This window comes from Dipodomys merriami, unplaced genomic scaffold (genome assembly GCF_024711535.1).
Source record: "Dipodomys merriami isolate MVZ:Mamm:240054 unplaced genomic scaffold, mDipMer1.0.p SCAF_24, whole genome shotgun sequence".
In the NCBI taxonomy this organism is placed as follows: Eukaryota; Metazoa; Chordata; class Mammalia; order Rodentia; family Heteromyidae; genus Dipodomys; species Dipodomys merriami.
The window spans coordinates 18,258,267-18,275,680 of NW_027203826.1; the positions used below are offsets into that span (position 1 = coordinate 18,258,267).

Genomic DNA, 17,414 nt, shown 5'->3' on the forward strand with positions numbered 1-17,414 from the left:
CCATGAAATGCCTGTGGGTCTCATCAACACAAATTCTACAGTTTCCTGGCATCCTTAACTTCCTGGTGTTTTCACTGTGTTTTTGAGTTTCGTGTATTTTCTTAGTTGCTGCCTAGGAAGACTCTGGCCTCTTGTCTGGCCTCTTAGGTCTGCCTTTGAAATCCTGGTGGAAGCCTTTATGATGTCATAACTCATGCTTTCTATATACTATCAAAACTAGCATTCCAAGAATGACATCAAAGTCTGTAACCAGCTCAAACCAAAGTCTGGTTGCTAGGTTACCCTAGAGCCCTCTGCCAAAGCAAAGTATTTCAAGTGAAGCTTAAAAATTATATAGTTGAGCCTGAGATAGGTGATATCTGGTCAATTTTTAAGACGCATTAAGGTACCTTTCTTGTTGTCCCAACGTAAAATATTTGACTTCTTTTTAATGGCCCCACTCTCTTCAGCAGCCCTGTTTTCCTTGGCCATACATGTGCAGGAGCTTCTTTTCTGGTCAAACAGCATGTTTTTCAAGCCTTACATTCTGCTCCTTGCCCACAATTCTCACTATAAACTCAACCCTCCTCAGAGCCTTCTTCCTGCTTTTTTTAAAAAATATTTTTAAATTGTTTTGAAAAATATCAGCACTCAAAAACAATCAGAAGTCAGAAGTTTGATCTCAGATAACCACAATACTAACGAGACCCTTCCACCCCCCTCAAATACTAAGTCTCCAGTCTCCAGAACCCATCATTAGGCCATAGGCCATGGCACATCTTACGCCTGTTCCAGCACCTAAGCAGTACATGGTAAGATATGCAAGTGTTTGCTTACTCTTGAATTTTTTGGCTGCATCCCTCATTTAGATTACAGCCCTGACTCTTGCCTCTGTTCATCTCCCCATAGCCAGCCCCTTACTTTTAGATTTCTCAATAACTTCCACTCCGTGAGACTCATCTCCAATTAACCACCAGAAAACCAGAAGTGCCATTGTGGCTCAAAGTGGTAGAGTACTAGCCTTGAGCTGAAGAGCTTAGGGATAGCACCCAGGCCCAGAGTTCAAGCCTCACGGCCGGCTGAAAAAAAGAGGAAAGGTAGAAACTGTAGCTAAAGGGCAATACCAGTAATAAGAGGGAAGGAAGAAGGGAGGAAGGGAGGAAAGGAGGAAGGAAGGAAGAAAGGAAGGAAGGAAGGCAGGAAGGAAGGAAGGAAGGAAGGGAGGAAGGAAGGGAGGGAGGGAGGGTAAAAGGAGTGTAGAAGGTAGGAGGAGGTACTATAACTCCTTTCTAGGTGCTAGGATCATTATGCTCCTCCATGTACTGTCCCATGCACCTGTGCCCAAGGCTCCTTTGCTCACTACTTAGGTTTCCAGGTAGGGGGCTGATAGGAATCAATGGGGGACAGAACATTCTACCCTGTTTCCCTGCAAGGCAAGGCTCTTGGCAAGGGTCAGGTCAGGGCTGTAGCCTCTCTTTGTTTCTCCCATGGATTGGAAAGAGATGCTTGGAACACATCTGACGTTTACTCTCCAACCCATAATTAGTGGTGTCATCTTAGCTTATATGACCACTGAGCCTCAGTTTTCCCCAGTTGCGTAATGGGGACAGAGTAGCTAAGACAGTGGGTTACTCTGAGAATGAAATAATTTATTCTTGGAAAAACCATAGTTCATGCTCATTTAGGGGGAGCTAGCAGTTATATCAGGGACCTGGGAATGTATCTTCTGATCATCCAAGCATTTAACCAAACTCAAACATTAAAAAGTTGCTATCAGAAGTACATGTTTATGAACTCATTTGAATAAGCAGCTCAAAATTGTGCAGATAGGAATCCTTGGAAAAGAAAATCAAATATCTTTATAAGTGCTTCTCCTAAACCAGAATGCATCAGTAAGTAAGTGAAAAAGTCATTTCCCCTCACTTTTCTAAACATTACCAGACAATTCAGCACATTCCAGAGCTAGGTTCTGGAGATGACTTATTAAAAGGAGAGTCTATGGACAAAAGCCACTTATATCATTAGGGTTAGGAATTAACTCTTAGTAACCAATTTCTTATGGAGAAAAATAGTTAATTTAAAAGGCATCTTTCGCCAGGCACTGGTAGCTCACACTGGTAAACCTAGCTACTCAGGAGGCTGAGATCTGATCACTGCTCAAAACCAGCCTGAGCACGAAAGTCTGTGAAATTCTTATCTCCAGTTAACCACCAGAAAACCGGAAGTGGCACTGTGGCTCAAGTGGTAGAGCGCTTGCCTTGAGCTGAATGAAGAGCTGAGGGTAGACCAGGCCCAGAGTTCAAGCCCCATGACCGACTTAAAAAAAAAAAAGGCATGTTTCTTACTACCTTCCAGTGAATAGGAATGACTGTGTGTGGTGTGTGTGTTATGTGTGTGTGTGTGCGGGCGGGGTGGGGGGTGTGGATCTTGAACTCAGGGTCTGAATGCTGTCCCTGAATTTTGTCAAGTGACACATATCTCAACTAAAGGGACTAAAGGAAAAAAGAACCAGGGCTATGGCTCAAGTGTAGAGTGCATGTCTAGCAAGTGCACAGTATTACAAAAAAACCCAAAAAGTATGCCTAGCGGAAAGTGGTGATGTGTTAAATGGTATCACCAAGCTTTTGCGGGTATGGTGGTGAAGTAAATAGGTCAGGTCTGGACAGTGCCATATTGGCCACATTGGAGCTGAATTGGTTTGTTGATATTGTCTTTGTTCTTTCTTTCCTCTCTAGCCCGTTTCCTAACTGTGTTATGTGTATTTGGGGGCTGCAGGCATTTGTAACAGCTGGCTGCCTGCAGCCTGCTAACTGTATAATAAAGATTCCAGCCAGGTGCTGGTGGCATATGCCTGTAATTCTAGTTTCTCAGGAGGCTGAGATCTGAGCATCCCAGTTCAGAGCCAGCCTGAGCAAGGAAAGCCCATAAGACTTTTTATCTCCAATTAACCAGAAAACCAGAAGTGGTATTGTGACTCAAGTGGTAGAGTGCTCGCCTGGTGCTGAAGGACTGAGGGACAGTGTCTAGGCACAGAGTTCAAGCCCCATGACTGACAAAAAAAGAGACTCTAATATGCCATCTGCCATAATGTGGCTTCTGGAATAATGCACCTTACAATAGTCAGCCATGTCAGGGTCTGTTACCTGAGGTTTTGAGTACCACACACAGAGTTGAGAGTCTCGAGGACAAGAAATAGAAATCTACTGGGCCAGTGTAGAAAACTAAAGCTAGATCCTTATATATCACCCTGCACCAAAATCAACTCCAAATGGATCAAAGACCTTGAACTCAAAGCAGACACTCTGAAAACATTACAGGATGGAATAGGAGAAACCCTAGGTCTCCTTGGCTCAGGCCGAAATTTTCTGAATAGAGACCCGGAAGCACAACAAATCAAAGAAAGGTTGGACAAATGGGATTGCATACGGTTGCAGAGCTTCTGCAGGGCAAATGACATAGCTAGCAAGATCAATAGAAAGCCCACAGATTGGGAGAAGATCTTTACTAGCCATACAACGGACAAGGGTCTCATATCTAAAATATACTTGGAACTCAAAAAATTAAACCACCCAACAACAAATCCTCAAAGAAACAACTGCCCAATAAATAAGTGGGCGAAAGACTTAAAGAGAAGCTTCTCTGAAGAAGAAAGAAGGATGGCCAACAGACACATGAAGAAATGTTCAACATCCCTAGCCATAAAAGAAATGCAAATCAAAACAACATTGAGATATCACCTCACTCCAGTTAGAACAGCAAAAATCAAGAACTCTAACAACAACAGATGCTGGAGGGGATGTGGACAGAAAGGAACCTTACTTCATTGTTGGTGGGAATGTAAACTTGTTCAACCACTTTGGAAAGCAGTATGGAGGTTCCTCAAAAGACTTCACATAGATCTCCCCTATGATCCAGCAATCCCACTTTTGGGCATTTACCCAAATGTTTACAAACAAGACCACACTAAAGCTACCAGCACAACTATGTTTATTGCAGCATTATTTACCATAGCTAAGATATGGAACCAACCCAGATGCCCCTCAGTAGATGAATGGATCAAGAAAATGTGGTATATATACACAATGGAATTCTATGCCTCCATCAGAAAGAATGACATTTCCCCATTTGTTAGGAAATGGAAAGGCTTGGAAAAAATTATATTAAGTGAAGTAAGCCAGGCCCAAAGAAGCATAGGTCCCATGGTTTCCCTTATTTGCAATATCTAGTATAGGTATGAGTCAAGCAGAAAAGGTCAGATAATGTGATGTTAGGAAAATGAACCCTTAAATATGTATTTTAATGTTTTCGTTTCTTTCATGCATATGTTTCTAACGCATTTATAAGATTATTTCTTTGTTGCTTTGTATGTCCCTCCCCCACAGTGTAACCCCCGCTTTCACTATATTTGATGTCAGTATAACATGTGGAGGAGATGGGGGCAAACAAGTCGTTTAAGGATTCAGGTGGACCTGTTGCAACAATGAGAAGTACAAAATGTCATGTCAAAAACAGCTTTACAATGTCGGTGGGGGGGCGGGAGGGGGGTATAATTGGGTGGGGGGAGGGGGGAGGCTGGGAAGGGAGGTGAAGGGTAAACAAAGGAGGAGGCTGCAATGCTTGGTAAGAAATGTATGCATTATCCTGCCCATGTAATTGTAGCCCCTCTGTACAGTATGTTCTCAAACAAAATAAAATAATATTAAAAAAAAATTACAGAAAAAAAAAAAAAAGAAATCTACTGGGCCAGGAAGGAGATAGTCAGAGGGGAGGGCTGCCCTTTGGGAACATCTTACTGCCCCATAAACAGCTTCCTTTGCTCTTGACTCCAGTCCTCATTCAAAATGGCAGCCATTCCACTGCTACTTCTAGTCCAAGAGACAGCATCGGGGGTGTCCCGTGTCTTACAAGTGACCTGCATGTGATTGCCCCAGTGTTTCTCCTCTTCCCCCTTGAGCTGTTATTAACTCTGTGGTGGCGAAGTCTGTGGCTTGCAGACAACACAGCTTTAGATGTTTACAAATGGCTTTGAATGTGGCGCTTCACGTGCCAATCTTGACTTATTGTAACCATTGCCTTAAAATCCCACATTAGAAATAAATGGCCCTCACTTTCCATCTTGATTTGTCTTTGGTTAGACATGAGGCCCGGGTGCAGCAGGACACAGGTCAGAGTTCTTTGGCTTGACTTTGTATCTTATCTTCGAGGGACCTCAGACAGTCACAATGCTTCCCTGGGATGTAGCTGCGTACAGAGAGCTAGGAGTCAATCTCTAAGTCAAACACAGAACAGGTAAGGCTCCCAAGGAATCTGTACTATATGTCCACGATTGCTGTTGGGTTAAGGCCCCTCCACAGGGGCAGCCACCCCATGGTGCACCCAACATATAGACTCGGTTTGCCTTGCTGTGAAGGATAGCAGTCACTCCAGGATCCCTGAGGCCCTGCTGCTCCCCACTTCCTGTCTTCCACACTTATACTTCTTAACACATGTGGCAAGCTTCTATTCTAGCCAGTTCTGGCCATCAGGCTCTGTGTAGGATCCCACCCCCTGCAGAGTGGGATTCATGACAAATGAAGACAGGGAATGAGGCCTTCTTTCTATCCACGGGAATGAGGTCGTGGAGCTCTTTCCCGGGACTGTGGAGAATGGATCCTTGCCCAGCTCTGCCCAAGAGGCTCAGGTGAGGCCTCGCCACTCATCCTTGAGTTTCTTCATCTACCAGAGAAAGCTCAAGTTAGAGCGCTTCAAGTGAATGAGTTTTACTGTGATTGGTTTTCTTTATTAACACAAGATACCAGTTGCTGGTTTTAAGCCTTTTCCTGTGGGCAAGTACCAAGAAAGAATGGAAGTGATAAGGTCCTAGGATGAGAAGTGAAGAGAGAGGGGGGGGAGGGGAGAGGGAGAGAGCAGGAGGCATACCTACCCTCTTCTCCAAAGCTGCCTTGCTACAGATTCTAGAAGTTTTGGTGGAGACACAGTGACTCCAGCTCCTCCAAGGATAAACATACCTAAGCTTCAATGATTAACTTTCAATATTATTATTGAAAATATTTATTTTAATAGTTTTTTTCTCCTGTTGCCCCATAGCTGATCCCTTATCTGCTGTTGCCAAGAATAAGAAAGAATGAACCTGGAGAAGAGCCGGGTGTGGGTGGTTCTGGTCTGGAATCCTAGCTGCTCAAGAGGCTGAGATTTGAGGATCTCGGTTCAAAGCCAGCCCAGGCAGGAAAGTGGTGTGAGACTCGAATCTCCAATTAACCACCAAAAAGCCAGAGGTGAAGGTGTGGCTCAAGTGGTAGAGTGCCAGCCTTGAGTGGAAAAATAGCTGAAGGTAGCAGATGCAGTAAAGATCGTATTCACGTTTCCCAGAAGGCATGCCCTACCTTTATCATTGATATTACTTTTCTATTTTTTAATTGCACTTTAGAAGCAGCACGCCTGGAAACCCATGCTGTTTACACTCAGAGGAACCAGAAATTTACAGGGCTTGACCCAGAAAAGACAGCTCAGCAGGGGGAGGGGAGGGCGGGGACTCACAATTCCAGCAAAGCAAAAGCAAAACATTCTCAGAGATCGAGACCCAAACTGGGCTGTACAAATTCCCCATTTGGGCCTTTCGCCTGCACTCCAGAACAGCAGCACACTTGCGGGTCTCCCAGTATTAAACCACCCCCAGTGCACACGCCCCTCAAGCGGGCCATGCACGCTCTCCGGTGCTCACGCTGGTCAGGCCACGTGCTCAGAAGGCAAGAAGGGCAAAAGGAAGGCGGGCTCTGCTGGCTGGCCTTGGCCTCTGAAGAAAACAAGCTGAGACAGGGCAGAAAACATACTGTTCCCTGCAATCTGATCACCTCTGTGCAAAACCCAGGAAGCCAAGGCCCAGAGGCAAGTTGATTAGACCAAGCAGGAAAGAGGAGCTGGTGACTGTTCCCAGGCAGATGAGAAACACATTGTGGGAAGGTGGGGGAGGCAGGCCAGGGTGTGTGAGGCCGCTCGGCTGGAGGCTGGGTGTGGGGCAAAGGGACTGTGCATAATACTCTGTTTGTGAGGCTCCAGCTCCTGGGGTGGCCCCTGGCAGCTGTTGGAGGCTTCACAGTGAGAAATCTGGAACAACAAAAATGCTAGGACAAAAGGGTCTCTGGCTGGAGGGTCTGTTGGCTTTACGGGGCCCAGAGCGTCACTTGTAAGGGGTCACATGGAGGCACCTGGGGGCCGAGGAGTGGAAGGAGTGGAAGGCTGGGGAAAGGAGCCCAAGCTGGCTGGGCATCTGTTTGGTGTGCTAGGCACTGAGCTAGATCTTCTTACATATTGCATCCAGTTTGGGGGGGGGGGGTCATAGCGTGGAATTTTTCACTGGTTGGAAAAGGGAAGCAAATAGCGTGTGTGTGTGTGTGTGTGTGTGTGTGTGTGTGTGTGTGTGTGTGTGTGTGTGTGTGTGTGTGTGTGTCTTTTTAGGTCAGTGACACGTAGAGTTACCCAATATCACACCAGAGCCATTTGGTTGAAAAGTTAACTAGAGGCCGGCTGGGAATTTTGTCACTGGGAAAACAGTAGGGCATGCATGTTCAGAGGTGTGAGGATCAAAGTACTCTTGGTGTTCTTGTGTCTTGACCACCACCCTTGGATCCTCCTCTGCTCTTCCAAACGCCTTGCTGCTGGGCTCCTTCTCATACCTGCAGACAAGGTTCTCATCCTGTAGCCTCTACTCTACTGCCACCTGGTGGTCACACTTATCGCTGAAAGCTTAGACTTGATTCTAACTACATCAAAGGTCAACTGTCCAGCTTTGTGGGGGGTGCATGTGTGCCCATCTAATCGCCACAATGTCGCCACTTCCCCCCACCCCTCCTACCACCCACCCCGCCCTCCGCTCCCACAACCTTCCAAAGTTCTCTGCTGCTCCATCTCTGCAAGTCCCCTCCACTGTTAATTTCTGGCAACCTCCCAAATCAGAGACTTGCTTCCTTTGCTTCTTACAATGTTTCCACCCTATCTTTTTTTTTTTTCTTTTCAGTTTCATAAAATAGCTTTCTCCTTTCCTCCCCCAAGAGATTTAGAACATTCTTTTGAGCTTTGTTTAATCCTGTACAAATAATTCAGTGTTGAATTCAGCTAGAATTTCATGTATTCTCCAATATTCAGTATTTAGGAAAACTTGGCAGAGCTTTATTGAGTAAGTAAATAAGCAGGCAAGCAGGCAGACAAAAAGCAAACAGAAGGGCAGGGGCATACTCTATTAGAGTGTGGATGCTCTCATAGGGAGATAGAGAGAGACACAGAGAAACAAACACAAGGAGACAGCCAGAGAAATACACTGCTCCTTGGGCTGTTGGAAGTATTCATATGGCAAAGGCAGGGGGACTGTCTTCAAGTTATGTAAAGCTAGGTACTTTGTCTTTGCTCTTACCACACCTGGTGTTAATTCTCTGAGTTTCCAGGTAAGAATGCATCTTGCCATAAAACAGATCCTTATTCTTGAGACAAGGAGGTACCCTGCTATTTTGGGGCAGGTGGCTGAAGTTTGGGGAAGCATTTTTTTCATGAAGACATACATAAACATCTCCCTCAGGAATGAATGCATCCTGTTGTCTCTCCATGAAGCAAAAGATAGCACTTTTATGTTTTTAAATACCATATTTCTGAGTTGCCTTCACTAGGCCTCAGTTTCCTTAAGTTACCCTGCTTCTTTTCCCCCAACATGACTTTTGTTCCCTTAATCTTAAGGGAAGTACAGGGAGGACTATCTCTTGTATTTTGCTGTAAGCTGAGCATATCTCATTTTTCCTAGTCTATTCAGCTTCAAGACCAGTCACAAGGAAAGTTCTTGCTCACCTGAGATCCTTCCTCCTGCCCCCAGAACACAATTTGACCCCTTTGCTCTGATTTACACTAGAACACTCAGTCTTGATGTCTGATTCCCATCCATGCAACCTGACCAAGCATGGTGGCCAAGTCAGCCTTTGGGCCAGTGGATGTGGAGGTTGACTTTGGATGACCTTGAGGTTGACCTTGAGGGATTTTGCTCCGTGGCAGCAGTAGGAGCATTGAAAGAGGGAAATGGTCATTTAAAAGGTAGGAATCAGAGAGGCAGGATCAGGCTGAGAACACAGAGGAGCTCAAGAGTGTTAGCATTATGCCCACCTTTAGTCCTCAGCTCCACCCATACCTAAGCTCCTCCCTGCCCTGGAGTTCCCGCCCTATAGCTGGCCACTCCCTCTCTCCCCTCAGACTCCTGCTATCTGGATAGGGACTATGGCCATGTGCTCCCTCTCCTGAGAAATACGGCCCCTATAATAAACCTTATAATCATCTTTCTCATGTGCCTGCTTGCCTCCAGGTGGTCCCTTGGGATGGATGGGAAGGATCCTTTCAAAGAACACAGAGAGAGGAGAAGACTAAGGTCCTGTTTTAGGAAAAGACACAGCAGCTGGTTAATTAAATTTTTTTTAAATCACTTTCTATTTCACCACTGTAGAGTTGATATCAAAACTCAGAATGGGAAGTAGTGAGGACATGGAAGTGGATTCATCAAATATAGGTCATGGCTATGACTCCTTCCCTTCCTCCTTTCCCCTCCTTCATTCTTCTCTTCTTTCCTTAGTATCTCTCTCTGTAGCCAAAGCTGATCTCAAAATCACCATCCTCTGGTCTCAGCCTCCCAAGTGCTGATTCTTTCTAGAGACCAAAATTCTGCCTAAGTCACAGGTTATCCATGATAATTATTGCAGGAAAGGTAGCTGTGCACTCAATTTACAGAAAGTGATTCTCCTCTGTACAAGTCAATTAAATCAGATTATGCCTTTGAATGAGAAATAGTGACACACACTCTGGAACTTCTTATTCAATATTCTTATTCAATTCAACAGACCTATCCACAAACTCCATTTTCTGGACGAGATTGCCAAATAAACTCAAAACATAGCTAGGAGGGAAAGGCAACTAAACCAAGGAGGAGAGAAATCAGTAAGAAGTTAAGAACTTAGCGAAGTGAGCTGGATTTTGGCCCTGGGAAGGAGATTGGACATCCAAGCAGTTCAGTGTGCAAAGCTGCCCTGGGCCAGCTCCCAGCTGCTGGAGAAAGGCCAGTTCTCCTGACAGAATAAGGAAATGTCATCTATTTGACTCTCAGTTCAGTATAGAAAGAGGCAAGTTCCACAAACAGCAAAACATGGACAACCTTGAAGAAAAAAATCACAGTCTTCTTGATAAATACCCAAACTTCTTCAATCTTTCCAACACCGGGTTGAAAATGAGCTCTACAATTTGGGGGTGGGGATGGGAGGGAAAAACTGGGGGAGAACAAGGGAAGGGGTGATATTGTCCAAAAAGAAATGTATTCATTACCTGACTTATGCACCTGAAACCCCTCTGTAAACACCTTTAGAGTAGCAATAAACATTTTTTAAATAAAATTAAACAAAAGAAATCTTTTGAACACCAAACCTTTCGTTTGTGAGGCAGCATTACAAATAGCCACATACAAATTCCTTTAGGCAGGTAAACAGCTAAGTTTACACCAACCCTGGTTGGTGTATAAGTCTTTCTCTGGTCAATAGCAGGTAGCATCTGCACCTGAGAAGACTTTTTCTAAGCCCTACCTCCTCCTGATCTCCCTACAAATCCATCTCCCCTATGATCTGTTTGCCCTGGATCTCATTCCTGAAATTTCCCTTCCTAGCTCCTTTGCCTTGATGACCACTCCCTGGAATGATCTCCCTGAATGTAAGTTCCCTCCTCACCTGGAGTATTTGTCTCATCCCCATGAATTCCATCTTGTGAGATTCCTGGTGCTCCAGGACTCCTGGACCACAGCTGTGTCAATTTCCCAGGGATCCTGCGTACCTAGAGCCAGGGTTAGAGCATGAACTTGGGTGTTTCCATTTATTGTGACACAAGATCTCAGAGCCAAGAGGTACAAGAACAAAGTTGAAGTTAGGCAAAGAAGGAATTGGGTCCTGAGTAATGGCAGCCAATTCAAGTGGGCTTTCCAGCTTCTCTTGTGCCAGCAGACTCTGAAAGTGTTCAACTTTACTAAAGGATAGAAACAAGGAAGGTCAGTGGGTCTCAGCTCTAGCTGGAATTTTAGAATCACCAGGAAACCATGTAAAGGAAAATACCAATGCCTAGACCCTGTCACAGACCAATTAGGCCAGATCTCTGATGGCGTTCTTAATATCATTTGTAAACCTTCCCAGGTTCCACTGTGCAGGCAATTGAACCAACTTTGATGATGAGGGGATCAGATCCTTTTCTTGGGTCTTCAGCATTTCTCGGTTTCAGCTAGCAAGGTCCTCTTAAAAGCAGCTTGATACATCGAGAGATACATAGCTTTGTTATCACAGATGAGTTTGAACTTGGGTCCCATCACTTAGGAGTTGTGATTTTTTTGTGTGGTCTTAATGTTTCTGAAGGCACCTGGAAGATTAGATGAGATAGAGTATTTATGTACATGGTGTGTGTGCAGGTTTAGAACATGACTCCTTCCTTCCTTATCACTACCCAAATAACCTCCCTTAGAGGCCTTTCCAAGGTGCTGGCATAGACCTAGCAGAGATGGGATTTGTATCAGAGTTTTGACCAACAGAGCTGGGAGCAAGAGATTGGCAGGAGGTCCAGGGAGGGAGCCAACCATAGCTGCTGAGAACCCTTACTTTCCCAGGGGCTGGTTCACTACCAGTCAGTGTGCTGGTATCTGGTTGCCCAGATAATCCCTAAATTGCTTACATTTCTCCTTCTTCTTCTAGGCCCACATAGTGTTCTGATCAATATATTTGGGCTTTTGGACTGTTTACTGTGTTGGATTCTATCTAGCCATCACTCCTAATAGGGAGATCAATCTTGAGCTTAACTTCCCTTAACTCCTGCCATTCTTCTTCCCTGGGACCAGCACTGGGCCTTCATGTCTCAGTCCTGGGTATTTTCTAGTTGATGTCAGCACAGCTTCTAAGTACTCACTTCTGCCCACCTGAACCCCACAGGCTGGAGACTTTGCCTCATCCCTCTACGTGCCTGCTGCTCCAGCACTGAGACAGATGACTGTGCTGTCTTGATTCTGCTCCGTGAGTACCCAGCCTCCCTTCCCAGGAAACAGCCTCCCACCTGGGTGGCTCATTCTATTCTCTCCCTCTGATCAAAAGGAGTAAGTCAGCTGGGTACTGGTGGCTCATGCCTGTAATCCTACCTACTCAGGAGGTTAAGATCTGAGGATCACAGTTCAAAGCTAGCCCAGGTAGGAAAATAGGTGAGACCCATATCTCTGATTAATCACCAGAAAACCAGAGGTGGCAATGTGACTCAAAGTGTTAGATTGCTAGCTTTGAACAACAAGAGCTCAGGGATAGTGCCCAGGCCCTGAGTTTAAGTAAATCTATGCTTGATGCATTCAGCTTCCTATCTTCCTCACAGCCCAGAAATTGCCATACGCCACTTTCAAATCGTCTCTTATACTGTGTATGTAGCCCAAGTTTCAGTGACAAATTCTGATGGTGTGGAGTTGGAGATAAGAGGGATTCCAGTTGAGCAAGGTGTAACAGTCTATCATCTTTATTTTAAGGGCTCTTTATATGGAATAATGAGGCCTTTAGTGTATTAATTCTACCTTCTGAGTTAATTCTAGCAATCTAGATATGTGGACTATGTAGTAAAGGGTCATAATCTTTCTGGAATCAATTCTGCAAAATTTTCCTCAATGTTATTCTTTATAGACACTCATTGTCAGCTTGCAGATGGCTTGAACACCTTATGTGTTTTTCTACATCCACAAATGACCACTATAGTTCAGCCAGGGGAAGCCATACACTCCGAGTAAATATGTCTGAACACAACTTGTAGTGCTAGGTCAGCACTGGGTGTCACTTACAGAGGCTTACAGCGCTGAGTCATAATCCAGAGATGAACTTAGATGACATCTCTTGGATATGGCCTCACCCAAACCACAATTAAGGTCATCTCATATACCCCCTCAATCTTCAGTGACTTCCTAGGACACTATCCTGAAAGAATTAGAGAGGCCGTATCAAGACTGCAGGAAAGAAAATACAATGATTGATTAGTGATGTCTGCCATGGGCATGACAACATCAAAGGAAAGAGCTTGGGAGAATGGAGGGATAAAAATTCAAGTCTTAGTCAGGAGGGAAAAACAACTGGGAGAAAATGAGGAAGGGGATGTCATTGTTCAAAAAGAAACATACTCATTGCCCGACTTATGTAACTGTAACCCCGCTGTGCACCAACCCCCTTTAGAGTAAAAATTTTTGAAAATATATTCAAGCCCTGACTCCACCACATTAGTAGCTGAGTAGTGATATTGAATAAGTGACCCAATCACTTTTGGGTGTGTTTCTCAGCAGTAAACTGCAGATGGATTTTAGAAACTGCTTCACAGGGTTATATGCAGATTAACCGAGATAATTCATGTCAAGTGCTAATCACAGTACTTGGCAGAGTGCTCAATAAATATTAGATGTTCTTATCATAAATAAGAACACTTGGGCTCAGGTGTGAAACAAACAGTAGCTTATATTCACCATCCTGCCGTCCCAGGTGGAGGCTTAGGATCTTAGGAGTCCTTGAACTTGTGATTAGGCACTTGTAGAGATAAGAGGAGCTTTTTAGTGTCTAGGGAATTAGCAAACAGCCCTCAGTTGATGCTGGTATTTTCATTCTATAGTTACATTTTTTCCTTCATAGAGAGTAAATGCTATCTTAGCATCGTCAACAACCCAGATGCTCATTTATACCACAGGTAAATGCAGGCTTCACCTGACTTTACAATTAGCTCCTAGTTGTTTACAGGACAACAGGCTTCTATTGCCTGACTTTCCAGGGGCATTTTCTAATTCTCTCCTAGTAAGTTCCCTGAGCCCTAGTTAGAATGAGTAGTACTCATTGTACTCATTTCTGCCTTTGAATTTTTGCAAACACTGGCCTGACTATGATTCACTATTCATGTCACCTGGCTAGACATTATTTTCTGGAAAGGATAATATAAGGTTGGAGTTATTTTCCTTTTTGGACATTTGGTTGAATTTTCCAGTGAAGCCCTTTTGGACTCGGGATTTCTTTGTAGGAAGATTTCTTTATTTCATCCTCGGTGTCTTTATTGGTCAGAGATTGAACCAGTTTCTGGTAAATTGCAGCTTGATTTTCTTTTATAAAGAAATAAATCAACCTTGTTATTTATCTGATAATCATAATTCTATGAAAATATTTTGGGAAAATTGTTTTAGCGAAAATTAGAAAGTTGTAAACACAATAAAATATGTGCTTAATTTGGAACACTCTACAACATGATAACTAAAAGCTATCATTTTGTTACCACTGCATTGGTTCTGGTCAAGTCTCTCAATTTTGCTAAGCCCTCAATTAGTTCACCTAGGAAATAGCACATCAGGTTAGGGTCCTCCTGAGTTTGTTCTAGCACGGAGTTTCTGGTGTCTGTTGCTGTGCCTGGGGTACTGTCCCACTAAGTTAGATGGACACCTAGGGACATGTCCGAATGCTTCTGGTTTCCTGTCTTCAGCCACTGGTCTCCCCTCCCCACTGCAGAAGCTGCTTCCTCGGTAACACAGGGAACTCTAATTCTAAAATTATGAGTGGCCAGATGTTGCATCATTTAGTAAAACTCAGAAGTTTGTAACAATACTTCTCTGGGAGTTCTTACTCTCAGCCGGGACTTGGATTGAAATCTTTGGGCCACTGACTCTCCTCATGCAGGTATTGTCCCACTTATTGGAAGTGGAAATTGTCCCATAGATCATCTAAGTGGTCCATAAGCCAACAAGGAGGCTGAGGCCAACCTCTTGGTGGTGGCTCTTCTTGGACTGATTTCACAATCTTGAGAGAAAACCCTATCTTGTAAGCCAGTGTGGTCTGAATGGCTTTGAGGACTACTCAACAGAAAAAGAAACATAAACGACCCAATTACACAGCATCTTCACTGATTTAGAGTCAAGCCATTCTCTGATATTTTTCTTGTAGGGTTTGAGCCCCATACAGCCAGGGTTTCAGAGGGCTCTGTGTGGTGCCCACCTGAGGAGCGAGTGTAGCCCTCATCAGCAAGGGCCCCGGTGCAAGGGGTGAGAGGGTGAACTTCCCAGAACTGAGCAGTCCAGCTTTGGCTAAATGAAAGCCTTCCAGAGTCTTAACATTTCCACAGTCAGCTGAAGAATGAAAATAGCAAAACAAACTTGGGTTCCATTTCAAAAGAAACAGGCAAGGAAGGAGGAAAATCCAGCAAATTTACTGGTTGGTAAGGTTTACAGGAAGTAAGCAACAGTTGGGAAACATGATTGTGAGTCTTAAGGTGGAGCTAACGCCAGGCCCCGCTGTGGTCAGGGAAGCAGCTTTTTAGGGGATGAGTGTCCAATTGCTGAAGATAGAAAGCATCACAAAGTAGATGGAAAAGCCAAGTCACTTGCAATTATCTCATTAGGTATGCTTTTAACTTAGCATGACATTACCCCAGGCACTCTAGCACACCATCAGAATCTCTGTGCTGGAAAAAACTCTAGAGGTTCTGCAATCTGATGTGCTCTGTTTCCAGATAGGGTTAGAGAAATTGAGAGTGTGCCCAGAACCAATGTAGTGATTGAGGGGCAGCTGCAGGAAGAAGCAAACTCTCTGCCCTAGGACAGTGTGTTTTTCCTAGTCCATAGTTGGATTCCTCATATATGATGTCTTGGAATTCTTCTTTGCTAAAGGTACTATGTCTCTGAGTATTGTTATTAATCTTATTTATAGTTAGTAGAGTTGGTGGTGGAGATTGGGATGATCGTGGTTCAAGACTAGCCTGGGCAAAAAGTTCTGATCTCTCATCTCAACCAATAAGCTAGGAATGATAACACATGCCTGCAATCCTAGTCAGGTCAGAGGTATAGGTAGGAGGATCTTTGTCTGAGACTGACCTGAGCAAAACCAGAAGCCCTTATCTAAAAAAAACAAAAAACAATTAGAACAAAAAAGGGCTTGGGAATGGGCTCAACTAGTAATGTCCCTTTCTTACAAGTACATGGGCCTGGGGCTGGGAAGATGGCTCAGTGGTAGAGCTCTTGCCTTGCATGCATGAGGCCCTGGGTTCGATTCCTCAGCACCACATAAGCAAAAAGAAAAGAGCCGGAAGTGGTGCTGTGGCTCAAGTGGTAGAGCGCTAGCCTTGAGCTGAAGAGCTGAGGGACAGCGCCCAGGCCCAGAGTTCAGGCCCACGACCGGACCCAAACAAACAAACAAACAAACAAAAAACAAGTACATGAGCCTGAGTTAAAACCCTGTTAATACCAAATGATAATTAATAATAATAATAATAGCAGCAATGATGTATAGCCCCTCTAGTGGTAACTCACCAGATTTTGTCAGCCTAGAAACTGACTGCGGAAATTAAAACAAACATCCTTTTCATTTTCCTTTTTGCAAAACAAGATTCCCAATGCAGTCTTTCTTCTGCAAGCTGCCTCTGGGGTAGTAGGTAAAATTCAGGATATTTGCACAATGGCCACAAGGTAAGTTGTTTTATGGTATTCAAAATCAAGGAGTTTATTGTGTGGCCTGTACAGTGTGTAGTCTGGCCCGTACAGAAATGATGACCTCTAAGACTCAGAAGGTACATGAACAGGAACAATCAGCTCCGTGGAGTTGGTAGAGGGAAGGTCAGTGTGGGCTAGAGATAATCAGGTTTCAGGAGGAAGAAGAGTATGTTGTAGACATTAGATAAGAGGAATATATATGGTGGACACCATGCCAAGGAAAGAGGGCTGTGGTGTGGGAACAAGCAGAGAAGAGACAGCTGAACATCACAGGAAGTGGGTATGAAGGTAGGATGACAATGTCTTTGGAAACCTACCGAGAAGCATGATACAGAATCCATCAGCACAGGCTATGGGGCCACAGAGAGATTTGGGCCAAGAATGAACACAAAGTTGCAAAGGATAATTGGTTTGCCCTTCCCTGCAGGACAAGTCAAAGGACACAGAAGAATGAGATTTGGACATTACATCAGAAGAGTAAGTTGCAAATGTGAAGCATCAAAAGTCTGAAGGTGGTATCCCACTATAGATGTTTAGGGAAGAACATGCCACTAGACACCCCTGGAAATAATGAGTGTATACTATCTGCTCACATTACAGAGAGTATGTTCATTTGTTTTCCAAGTGATGAAACACCAATTTTTTTCTGATTTTATTTTATTTATTTATTTATTTGGATACAATAGGTTTTTCTTTATTGTTATTGTTTTTTTTTATTGTAAAGATACTATACAGAGGGTTACAGTTACGAGTGAGGTAATGAGTACACTTCCTCTTGAACATTGTTACCCCCTCCATGAAACACCAATTTTTAATAATTATGGAATATTGCATTTTGCAATTGCTTAGGTATGGTTATGTGTATTGGTCATTTTTCATATTTTAGTTAACTTTCCAAATGTTTAATTTAAAT

The 17,414-nt window shown here is 44.0% G+C and overlaps 1 long non-coding RNA gene across 1 annotated transcript; it reads left to right on the plus strand.

Annotated features, from left to right (window-relative positions):
* Window positions 1-413: 413 nt before the first annotated feature.
* On the plus strand, window positions 414-17,051 carry LOC138835646 (uncharacterized). Its single transcript, XR_011374677.1, has 3 exons — window positions 414-791; window positions 11,958-12,038; window positions 16,929-17,051. It is a non-coding gene; the product is annotated as an uncharacterized lncRNA (long non-coding RNA).
* Window positions 17,052-17,414: the final 363 nt, after the last annotated feature.